The sequence below is a fragment of the Eublepharis macularius genome, chromosome 7, assembly GCF_028583425.1.
Source record: "Eublepharis macularius isolate TG4126 chromosome 7, MPM_Emac_v1.0, whole genome shotgun sequence".
NCBI classification, from domain to species: domain Eukaryota; kingdom Metazoa; phylum Chordata; class Lepidosauria; order Squamata; family Eublepharidae; genus Eublepharis; species Eublepharis macularius.
Genome location: NC_072796.1, coordinates 115,527,927 through 115,540,431, shown reverse-complemented (window position 1 = coordinate 115,540,431; position 12,505 = coordinate 115,527,927).

Below are 12,505 nucleotides of genomic sequence, written 5' to 3'. Positions count from 1 at the left end.
GAGAAGGCTCAATTAGTTCAGACCAGTGTAAAGTACCTGGGTCTGACCCTGGGACCTGAGGGCAGGGCCCCAGATGCCCAACGCATTGAGGTCATCTCCAAGCTGCCTGCCCCACAGGTATACCCTCCCTCAGGGCCCTATTAGGAAACTTTAACTTTTTGCGGGACTTCATTGAGTCCTTTTCTGACAAGGCCTGCCCCCTGTACACACTGTTAAAGAAAAACACCCTGTGGGAGGGGAAACCCGAACAGCAGAACGCCCTCACTGAGCTTAAATGCAGTCTAGCTACCACTCCCACTCTCGCCCACCTGGATGTCACCAAGCCCTTCTATATCCAGCTGGCCGTCTCAGACAAAAGCATTGGGGCCACATTAACGCAGCACCAGGAAGGAGCCCAGAGAGTCATTGCCTATGCCTCTCACAACTTGACTCCTGTTGAGGTCAAATTCAGTCCCTGTGAGAAGACTTGCCTCGCCTTAATATGGAGACTAACCCACTGGGAGTTCATCATAGGCGGCTCCCGCATGATTGGGCAAACTACCCATGCACCTCTTAAGTACATCCTCTCAGGGAAGATCCAAGATGGCCAAGTCTCCAACGCCTGCATCGCCCAGTGGACATTAGCATTGGTTAACAAGGGAGCAGAATTCAAGAGAATCGCCAATGAGCCACCCACCCCCTACAGTCTTTTAGTCACGGGAACTGAGCATGAGTGGCCCTTGGATCTCCAGCAGCAAGTCACCTGGCCAGTAGCATGGGGAAGAGGCCAAACAGAACAGCTTCACGTGCTGGTTCTGTGATGGCTCCTCCTTCCTCATCAATGGGCCCCCTAGGACCGGCTGTCCATGTGCATGATGCACTCACCCTTAAGGGACCAGCATGCCCCCAATCCAGCCAAGCAGCTGAGATGCAAGCGCTTCTGGCGGTACTTGAATTTGAGTCCCCAGAATGCCCCCTTGCCATATACACGGACTCCGACTGGACGGCCAAGGCCGCCACAGTCTGGCTCCCGGTGTGGCAGAGCCAAGGTTGGAAGAATGGCATACTGGTCCCACCCAGGTAACTCATGTGAAAGGGCATAAAAAAACTGACACCAAGACAACTTATTGGAACAATCAGGCAGACCTTGCTGCCAAGGACACTGCTACCAAGAGCCTCCCTCCCTCCATTCCTGCCTCGGGCTTCCCCTTACAGCCGGTCGTCACTCGGGTGCAGACTCAAAACCACACCCCCACTCTAGATTTAGCACAGCTGCAAGCCTCCAACCCCGAGGTTGCCAAGCTCCTGGTGGTAGTGAAAGACCCAACAGGGAAAATGACCATAGACAAATGGGAAGATGTAGTTTGGGCCATAGATGCAGAGGGCCAGCACCACTGGGTCATTCCCCTGGAAGTCAGGGCCGACCTGATCCAGTTCATCCACGAGCAGGGGCACCGAGGCAAAGAGCTGATGCTGGAGCGGGTACAAGAGGTTGGTTGGTGGCCCGGCATGCGCACCAAGGTGGCACAATGAGTGGACAATTGTTTGTCTTGTGCCATGGTGAATGCGGACCCCACCAGACCTAGAGCCCCCCTTCAGCATCAGAGAATCGATGGCCTGTGGTCGCGGATCCAAATTGATTTCCTCCAATCCCCCACAGCAACCGTTACTGCCTGACCATCATTGACCCTTTCAGCAAGTGGGTAGAAGGTTTCCCCTGCAGAAACAACACAGCAGTCGCCACCGCTAATGTCTTCAGTTCAATAATGTCTTCTCTCGTTGGGGAATTCTCAGAGTCATGGACTTGGATCTAGGTTCTCACTTCATTGGGGAAGTCACTCTGGAGTTGTGCAAGGCGCTAGGCATCAAGCAGAGGTTCCACATTGCTGGGCACCCTCAGGCTTCGGAAGCCATTGAGACAACTAACCGGACCCTTAAGGAGGCACTCAGGAAGATGGTCCGGTCCTCTGGGAAGGACTGGGACGAAAAACTCCCCATCATCCTCATGGCCATTCGAGGAACCACTACCATTCATGGTCTCACCCCACCCCCCTGTAGTCATGACAGGTAGAAAAATGCAGCTTCCAGAGGCATTTTGGCTGGACACCCAGCTCCCGTCCAACCTACATCCTGTAGTCATTAATGACGCCTGGGTTCAGAACCTCTTGTCCTCAGTCCACGCAGCTCACCTGCAGGTAGCCAGGAAGCTAGGGGCTGCACAGTGGGACATGGACCGCAAACTGGGATGGGTCAGGAACCCGAGGCAGTGGGAGGAAGGACAGCTCGTCAACTACAGAAAATTCTCCCAGAAAGAGCACTCTCTGACCACAAAATGGCAGGGGCCAATCCCCATCACCGAAAGAGTCTCTCCTGCCATCTACCAGATTGCCATATGCAAGAAGATGGGGGACACCTGGCATAAATATTTCCACGCTTCCCAAGGAATGGAAAGGGAAGCCACCTCCAGCACCTCCGCCTGTGTATGACCCCGGTGGAGCAATTGCCGACTCAGTTCCCCTCCAGCCAGTGGTCCACCAGACCTCTCTCCACCCCAGGCCAGAAGTACCCTGTGTGCCCCTTCACCAAACCTTTGCAGCCCTGTCCTGAGAGCCAGTTCCCTCCTTTAGATTCTCTATTCTTTCACTTTTATGGGCGGGCCCCAGTTGGGACCCTATGGGTTGGGTTACTCCAGCACTCAGAGCCAAATAGGACCACCAGCAAAGGTGATTTCCTTATTTGAAAATATTTCACAAGCCATGCTGTTGAAAGTCCCGCATCCACGTGGAGTCGGGGTTCTCACGTAGCCAGTCACTTTTGCTTGACAGCCGACTTTGGCTCTGAAGGCTGAAGCCTCCCATTAAAAAGTGCTCCCACTGGAATCAGCACCCCTTTCCCTTTAATGTTCATATTGATTATGGTGGCCAGAGAGTTTCTGCCACCGCCTAGTACGCTTTTGCGGGCGATTATAGGATTTGTTATTGTTTATTGTATACAATGTCCCTGGAATTTGGTATTGGGATGCGTTTGTCACGTATAATCGACAACGCACTTCATTTGCATAGCCAGGATCCCCTGTGCCAGCATGAACCCCTAATCGCCCTAGACTTAGCGGTGCCAAAAGCTTTCGGCTGCCTCCGTCCCTTTTCGCTTAACGCCGCCAAGCACCTTCGGCTCCATTTGTCCCTTTCTGTAAACGGCTGTCGCCCACCCCGTCCAACACAGTCTTTTCCCTTGCCCATCCCATGCAAAGGAAAAGAAGGGGGGAAGCCATAGTGAAGCTGCAGGGAAGCCATGCCAGGTCTCCCAAGTAAAGGAAGCTAGAAATCGCCCCGTTTTTTGTTTTGCCTTGCTTTTTCTGTTTGTTTGTTTTTTACCAAGAAAGTCAGATTTCCCAAAGGAACTCTCCAAAAATTGAAAAGCCCTGACTGGGCCTAGGAAAGGGTGTGGTTGGTGGTAGGCAAAATATAGGGATGATGCCTGTGGTGGGAAAGGGAGAAGGGGAAAGGCAGAAATGGGTAATAAATACAGGGCAGACAGTCCCTACCTTAAAGAACTAGCCGGGAAAAGATGCAGGAGACCCTTGGGACTAGTGCACACTACGGCCACAGGGACAAACCCTCCCCATTTGGGTGAGGTAGGACAGGGGCCTGGGCTGAAAGGAAAACAAACCTACAAACATGTCAGGAAAAATAAAAGCCTACCACCAAACAAGGGGTGCCCGAAGACCAGGCAGACTAGTCACCCAGAGATCCCTGGGACGAGTTTACATAACCCCACCAAACGAGTGGCAACCCTTACTCGACCCTCGGTATGATGTAGAGATGCACCATTTAAAAATATAAAACTGAATGGGATGACACCCTGCATTGGAGCCCCAGAGCAGCTAGCAGGAAGGCCTGCTTAGTGCCCCAGGGACTCCTCATTAGAATCCCGCACAGGACTTCCAATTGGCAGATAGTGCTTGCAGGAAATACCATGTACCTGCTCTCCCCCATTCCCCACTCCATTTATTTTTCTGTGCCACAACAATTCAGGAGACCTGTACTTGTACCCGCAGGTCTCCCCGGGAATACCCACCACGCAAGGAAAGGAAGGCCAAGAAATGAGGCACCCTTGGGCTCTGCTTTTACTCTGGCTTGCAGGCACCCTCCTAGAGGGATGTCCATCAAAGCTAATGCCCTACCTCCACTGGAGATGTGCCAACACCCTGGCAGATGACGAGGTGATGATCTGTAAAGTCATGCAGCAAAGCAACTCTACCCTCCCCACGGGTCGCACAGCATTCTGCAGCTGCAAAGAGAAAAAAGAAAGGTTGAGTTTGGTCTTGAGAAGCATAGGCCGCCAGGACAGATCCATGGCCGAACCTCATTAGCACCTACATGTAGATGTACAGTAGATGGCAGGCAGGGTGCTTAGGGAAGGAGGAGCTCCGGAGCATAGCGATCCAGTCGGTGAGCCATCCGGATGTGCTAGAGCTATCTGTGGCTCCAACATCCCAGGAAGATCAGGGTGACACACAGAATAACTTGGAACACTAGGATCACAACGATGGGGTGCATGACAAGATTAAAGATCCCAGTGGTGGTGGGGCTCCAGCCAAAAAGGGTCTCTCACCATGAGTGCTCTCCGGTCTTCTTAATCTGCTGGGCTAGGTCCAAAATATCCTTGCCGTCGTAGGACACAATCAGGGTGGTGGTGTCTCCTCTTGATGATTTGCAAGGTGTGTCAGAGCTGGGGGTGGGCCAATAGCTCATGGATCAATTCCAGTCCAATGCCCAGGGAAACAGGTTTGATGTGCTGGTAAATGGAGGGCGCTACGAGGATCTCCTCCTGTGTCCAGATGGGTACAGAGTAGGAGAAATCGCAGGCTGCTACAGACGACAGGTTGCAGAAACATCTGTTCACTCCAGGGATCACTGGCTTAACCTGGAACACATTCAGGACCACGAAGTCACAGGCAGTACTGACACAGGTGCATCCCTTCCCAAGGTAGACCACAGCTGAGGTGTTCTCTTGGGTCACTTCGAAGGGGCACTCATTCGTGACGTCCACTTGCAGAGCTACACAGGGATGGTGGGGGGTGAAAGCTTGGTCCTGGCAGATGAAGCCCGTATGGTCTAGGTGTCTGCACCCTTGCAGGTTGATCAGCTGCCAGCCAGTTGGAGTAAATTGGGCCCAGTGGTCGGGGTGTCGGGCATAGAGGACTTTGGTGCTGCTCACTTGTAATCCCAAAGGCACCACAGGATAGATGTGGAAGGACTCATGGGCACTGGCTGTTAGCAAAAACAATTTGAGCTCCTGAGTGGTTGGTGTGAAGGATGAATTTACAAGGGACCACCAGGACTCGAGTTCCAATTCAATGGGTAACAATTTAGGAGTAATCAACCATTTAATTTCCAGGGGCAGATGACCGTCTGTGGCTTGCTGAATTAGCCCTATGGCCACAGCCTGATTCAATTGTTGAGCCTGCATACATGCCATAGCAATGGACACATTGCATTTAAAAGATTATATACCCTTTAAGAATAACGAAAAATCTCTGTGACACTGTCGTGTTGACATGCCGTAATGGAATGGCTGCTGATGGTGTTGGAACATATTGAGAATTTTTTTGAAGCTCTTGATTATCTTTGTACTTGATTATTACTACATTAATAACTGCCAGGATGAAGATTTGAAACGGGTGAATTTGCTGGCTTCCCGTCACAGTTATTACTCTATACATAGAATTTTACTTGTTGGATCATCCTATGAAGAATTTTGAACTTTGATATATATTGCACCATTCAGAAAGATTGTATTTGAATTATAAAATTGGTTACTTGTTTAGACATTAATTTGTCATCTATAGGCACAAGCACTTTATATTTATATAAGAAAATTGTTTATATAAGAAAATTGTTATATACTTAGTACTTGGCACTTGGTTTGCCTATTGCAAAAGTGTTTTTGATGTGTTGCCTTTCACACATGTAACCATAATGGAATATATGCTTTTAAACATTACATATAAAGAGATTTTTTATAAATTGTATAAAATTACTTTTATTGTGGCTTAAAATATTCTATATAGTAAGCATATCACCGCAATGGTTGTTTTTTGCATTTTGGTTCACTTACCACGATACTCTCCTATTTTTACTTTGCAACAATATTCTTGCAAGGTAGATTTTGCTACATTTAGCTCCCTTATAGGCTTGGAGGGTGTCCCTCCCCTCCTAAAGCTTTGGGAACCCTGAGGGACTGGTGGCAGAATTTGAGGGCATTTGAGGGGCTTTCCTTCTCTTGCCAGTTTGATCATTTTGTTTAGCCCGGCTGATAGACCTTTGCTGGCTCTTCCCCTTAGCTGGGTCGAGGCACCAGGGGCCTATAGCCGTGACATGGTGGCATTGCGGTGTTGATTTAGTCTAATTACTGGCCTGTGGATCAGAGTTGGACCTTTTTGAGACTTTGAAGTAACTGCCTACTTTGTTTGTGCAATGGTCAGTTTGAGGCTTTCTGTGAGAATTTGTTGTTTTGCTAGAAGCAGTTAGGCTTTTATGATGGCTGCAGGAGGGAAAAATACTAAGCCCTTCCGTGGACCTGTTGATGATTCTTTGCATACCATTGATTTTGTTGGAGAGCCAGATGATCAGGAGGGAGACCTGCAGACTGCTCCCCCTGTGCATCCTAAAGTTTGGACTTCTGAGGAATCTACTCCTGTGGATAAGCAGCCATGGCTGGATGACCAGAGAACAGACAACTGACCTGTTCCACCTCTACGTACCAAGACTCGTTTTGCTACTCCTGTGGACTATCCTGAAGACGCCTTGCAACCAATGAGCTGTTCCCGGCATTTTGCTGGAACTAGAGGGCAAGTGATTTTTGAGGATGAGAGCCGTAGCGATTCAGAGACTGAGCTGGAGGATGAATTTTGGCAGTGGCATAGGCGACGGCCCAATGTGAATTTATAGCCTGAGGAGGATGTGGAAGAGAGAGCTGTGAGTCCCCAAGGAAGGACCAGCCAAGACGTTCCCTTATCCAGGCCTCTTGGAAGACGTATACCAGATGTGCATTTTTGGTCAGCAGATGACGAGGAGGAGGAAGAGTTTATGAGGCCGAGGAGACTGGCCAACAGAGACATCTACCCCGTCCGACCTGCTAGACTCCCAGAAGTTTCGCCGTGGGCCTTTGATCGACCCCTGTTTCCAACGTTTAAAGACGGCCAAGATCCTCTTGGATTTTTTTCGCTTTATGAACAGACTTGTAAGGACTTGGGTGTTCCTAACCATTATCATATGCTGATTTTGCGTTCTCAAGTTACTGGAGCCCTTGCTGACTTGCTGGGGAATTTGCCTGCTCACACTGTTGGAAGCTACCCCCAGTTTAAGACTTTGGCTTTACAAAGATTTGCCTTGTCTTCAGAGAACTACCAGCGGGCCTTTAGGAGAGTGGAGTGTGGCCAGGAGAACTACTATTTGACTGCTGCCAAACTCTCCCAGAATTTGGACCGCTGGCTTGCTGTAGAGGGCGTCAACTCGTTTTTGTAATTAAAGGAACTTATTTTGAAAGAGCAGTTTTACAGAGTGTTGCCTGAAGACCTTACTGCCTTGGTCCAGGATTGGGACCCTAGAACTCTGGAGCATGCAGCCGAACTGGCCCAGAAGATGAGACTGCATAGGCAGAAATTTGGTGGGAAGCCAGCAGTAGGAGTTGGAGGGACTATTCGTTCAGCTGCTGAAGCCTCGAAGCTGGCTAAAACGTCTGACGCTGGCCACACCTCTTCAGCAAAGAAGAACACCTCCCCCACTGTGGCTGTGAGACCCAGATTGGAACCTCAATCTGGCCTGTGCTTCTACTGCCACAAAAAAGGGACACAACGTTGTGGACTGTCCCATTTTGAAAGCTAAAGGAGAAAAGAAAATCAGCACACCTGCTTCTACTACTCGTGTTCAAACTCTGCAAGCAGCTCCTGCTGCCTCTCAGCCTGAGAACTGGGAAGAGTCTCCTACGGTGCCTGTCCAGCATGCTGCGGCTGCCGTTCAGCCAGCCCAGCCCACACAGCCTCTTTCGGCTCCTGTTACAGCTTCTGCTCTTGCTGCTTCACCCAGCTCCAGTCAGCCTGTGGCCGTGTCTTTCATTGACCCACAACAAATAAATTGGGCTCAAATGGAATTTAGCCATGACCTGAGGGTCAATTTTGTTCAGATTTCCAGACAGAGGGACGCAGGTAGTGACGTCTCTTCTCTACAATGTCAACTTGTACAACCTGACCAGTTCTTGAAAGGTAAAACCTTAACAGTTACCCCTTATTCTAGCCAGCCTATTCAGAAGGAGTTGGCAAATGTGCATGTTGAATATAGGTTCTATAATGGACCACTGACTGTGCTAGTTCATGATACAGCTATTCCTGTGTTCTTAATTGGAAATGACTTAGCTTACAAATTCTTTTGCTGCATGACTGCTGCACTTAAACAACTGCGTAAGCCTAAATTTGCTGCCTTTGAACTTAATGTGTCAGCTCAGCCTGTTGCTGCAGCAACCGCTCCTCCTTCTGCTGATCTGCCAGCACGTGCTGAACTTATCGACTCTGCTGTTGTAAATCCACAAGTCTTTGATTATGATCCTTTGTTTACTCAAGCCCAAAAGGCTGATGTGTCCCTGAAATCATGTTGGGAAGCTGTGGAGAATTCTCCTAGAAGCTCTGACCAGCCAAGGGTGAAATTTCTTGAGGAAAATGGACTACTTTACAGAGAGTATGTGGCTAAAAAGCTTGACACTCCAATTAAGCAACTTGTGGTTCCCCAGTCATTCTGGGAAAACTTTTGCAGCTGGCTCATGAAAATTTGCTTTCTGGTCATTTTGGAGTTAAACGGACTCTGGAAAAAGTTAGCTGCTCATTTTATTGGCCTGATGTTTGCCAAGCTGTTACTGCCTCTGTCAAGACTTGTGATGTCTGTCAGAGGGAAGGATTTTCTGCAGACCACCCCCCAGGCTCCTCTCCAGCTGGCACCTATAGTGGATGAGATTTTTGCCAAATGGGGGGTTGTTATTATTGGACCTCTTGCTAAACTGTCCAGGAGTGGAAAGAAATTACTTTTGACTGTTATTGATTTTTCCTCGCATTATTTGCATGTGACCCCCCCAGCTAACATTACTGCTCCTACTGTCGCTCATGCTTTGCTTGTTGTGGCTTCTAGATGGGGCCTGCCTAAGACCATCTGTTCGGATATGGGTTCTTCTTTGGTGAGCGGCTTAATGAAAAGGTTTTTGAACTTGCTAAGATTGAACACCAGGTCACCATCCCCTAAGCTCACTGGGAGAATGGCTTGACTGAACGTGTTAATCGCACTGTGGGCCAGATGTTAAGAAAATATGCACTGGACTTTGGCCCTGACTGGGAAAAATCTCTGCCTTTTATGACTGATTCTTATAATGACACCTTGCAAGAGAGCTTGGGCTTTTCTCCTAATCAGATTGTCTTTGGCCACTCTCTGAACACTCCTTTGACTATGCTTCACCAGCAATGGGAAGGTGTGTCTGAATTGATGCCTACATCTGTTGTGACTTATTATCATCAGCTGAAAAAGACTTTGGCTGCTATTTGGGAGTCTGCAAAACTTCATTTGACTAAAGCCCAGACATTACAGAAGCAGGCTTATGATAGAAAAGCTGTGCCTCAAGAGTACTTTCCTAAAGACAAGGTCCTAATCCTCAGCCCTATTAAACCTCACAAGATGGCTGTGATGTGGACTGGTCCTGCTGAGATTGTTAAGAAGGAGAGTGCCATGCATTATTTGATTGCTTTTCCTGAAGCTCACTCTCAGCCTAAGCTATATCATGTAAACTCTTTGAAAAAGTACTGTGAAAAATTGCCTGGCATGTTTGCTTTGAAGTGCAGTGAAGATGTGCCTGATCATCCACTCGATTTGCTTGCTGAAAGTAAAGACCCTGGGGGCACTGACAGCATTATTTTCGATTCTGCTTTGTTATTTGATCAAGCTTCCCAACTTTATGCTGTTTTGGAAAAGTTTGCTGATGTCTTTACTAACTGCCCAGGAAGAACCTCTTTGCTGACTCATTTTATTAATACTCAAGCTGCCTTGCCTGTTGCTAGCCATCCTTATCGTGTTAGTGGACAGCAAGCTAAAGATATTGCCTTGGAAATCCAGGAAATGTTGGATCTGAACGTCATTAAGCCTTCTCAGTCTGCTTGGGCTGCTCCAGTCATGCTGGTCCCGAAGAAGGATGGAGAGATTTGTTTTTGTGTGGATTACAGGACATTGAATGCTGTTACAGTTTCTGATCAGTTTCCTCTGCCCCGCATTGATGAACTTATTGAGAAGCATGGCAGAACTAAGTACATTTCTGTTTTGGACATGAACAAAGGTTACTGGCAAGTTTGCCTGGATGAAGATGCTTCTATCAAGTCTGCCTTTGTCACTCATCTGGGACTTTATCAATTTATTACTATGCCTTTTGGTTTAAAGAATGTGCCAATGACCTTTCAGAGGTTAGTTAATATCATGCTTCAAGGTGTCAGTGAGTTCTCTTGTGCCTATTTTTTCCTGATACCTGGTCTGATCACATAGATCATTTTTGTCAAGTTCTGACTCATGTTAGGGATGCTGGACTTACTATTAAAGTTTCCAAATGTCAGTTTGCCCTGGCCGAGGTTCATTATCTAGGCCACAAAGTTTATGGTGGGATTATCAAGCCTCTAGAGGCTAAAGTACAAAGCATTTTGGACTGGCCTGTGCCTAAAACTAAGCGAGAAGTTCAGTCCTTTTGGGGCCTCATTGGCTATTACAGGAGACTTATTAATCATTTCTCTACTCTTGCTACACCACGTACTGATTTGTGTAAAAAGCATCAACATCTTAAAGTGGTTTGGACTGCTCAGTGTCAGTCTGCTTTTGAGGCTTTGAAAGCCTGTTTGATGCAGTCCCCTGTAATGATTGCCCCTGATCCTGCTCAACCCTTTTTCGTACAAATAGAAGCAAGCCAAACAGGGGTTGGTGCAGTCCTGTGTCAGAAGGGGCCTGATGATGAAGGTGTGTTGTCTCCCTCTTCAACTGCAGCTCTGATTCCTCTAGAGTAAATTTACACACATTACAATGGTCACACTTGTAATGGACAAAGCGTTAAACACACTGAAAAGGGACTCTAGCATCATTTTTAAATCGGCGGATAAGGGAGGGGGAGTGGTGTTGCTGAATTTAGAGGATTATGAAACTGAAATTTATAGACAGCTTAATGACAGCAAGAACTACAGAAGAATTAAGGAAGATCCAAGTCGATACATAGCCCATTTCATTAAATTAGTGGTAGATGAGGCATTATTATTGGGGGAAATACTATCAACCCTTCATAAGGCTCTATTAAAAGAGGATTATAAAGTCCCGACCTTTTATGTATTACCCAAGGTGCATAAAGGGGAGTATCCACCTAAAGGGAGACCCATAGTGTCAGGGAATAGTTCCTTACTAGAGCCTTTGGCTCAATATCTGGATAACATCTTACAACCCTTGGTACAGAAAACTCCAGCATACCTCAAGGATATGACACACTTTATTCAAACAATAGAGAGTCTAGTTATACCAGAAGGGGCGGCCCTTCTGACTTTAGATGTAGCGTCTTTATATACTTCCATCCCCCAGGAGGAAGCAAGACTGATTATAGAAAGGGGATTAGACACTCGTAGTATCAGGCAACCTCCCACCCATTTTTTGATGTCACTGCTGGATTTGATAATGGAGAAAAATTACTTTCGATACAAAAGGGATTTCTTTTTTCAGATAAGTGAAGTAGCCATGGGCTGCTCAGCAGCGCTGAGTATAGCGAATCTTTACATGGCGCATTTAGAGGCAACCTCAATTATGAATTGGCTTGTTAACCCCTATTATGAACGGATCATAATTTACAAAAGATTCATTGACGATTTATTTGTGATTACGGGAGATGTGGACACCACCCAGAATCTTGGACGGTGGCTGAATAAACTTAGTCCACATATATAATTTACATGTGAAATTGACTTATGCAAGATCAATTACTTGGATGTTACAGTCTTCAAACAGGAGGGGGGGTGTTAGGGGTGAGACCATATAGAAAGAGTACTAATCGCAACTCTTTTTTGTGGTATGGTTCCCATCACCCCACACGGTTGAAGAACAATATTCCCTATGGGCAGTTCTTGCGAATTAAATGAAACTCATCAGTACCACAGGACTATAAGAAGGTAAGTAAAACCCTGATGACACAATTCAGAGAACGTGGCTGCCCAAACAGAATTATTGAAAGAGAAAGAGTTAGAGCAGCCAATAGGAGTAGAATTGAATTATTGAAAGGCAGATCTAAACAAGAAACGGGGGGGGGGGTATTGGACCATTGCATATACGGACATGGCACCAGCTATCAGTAACATCATTAAAAAACATTGGCATATAGTGGAGCATCTCCCTGGATGTGCAAATAAGCCTTTTATAGGATACAGACGCACTAAGAACTTATGGGACCTATTGGTCCACTCGGACATGGTAGTAGA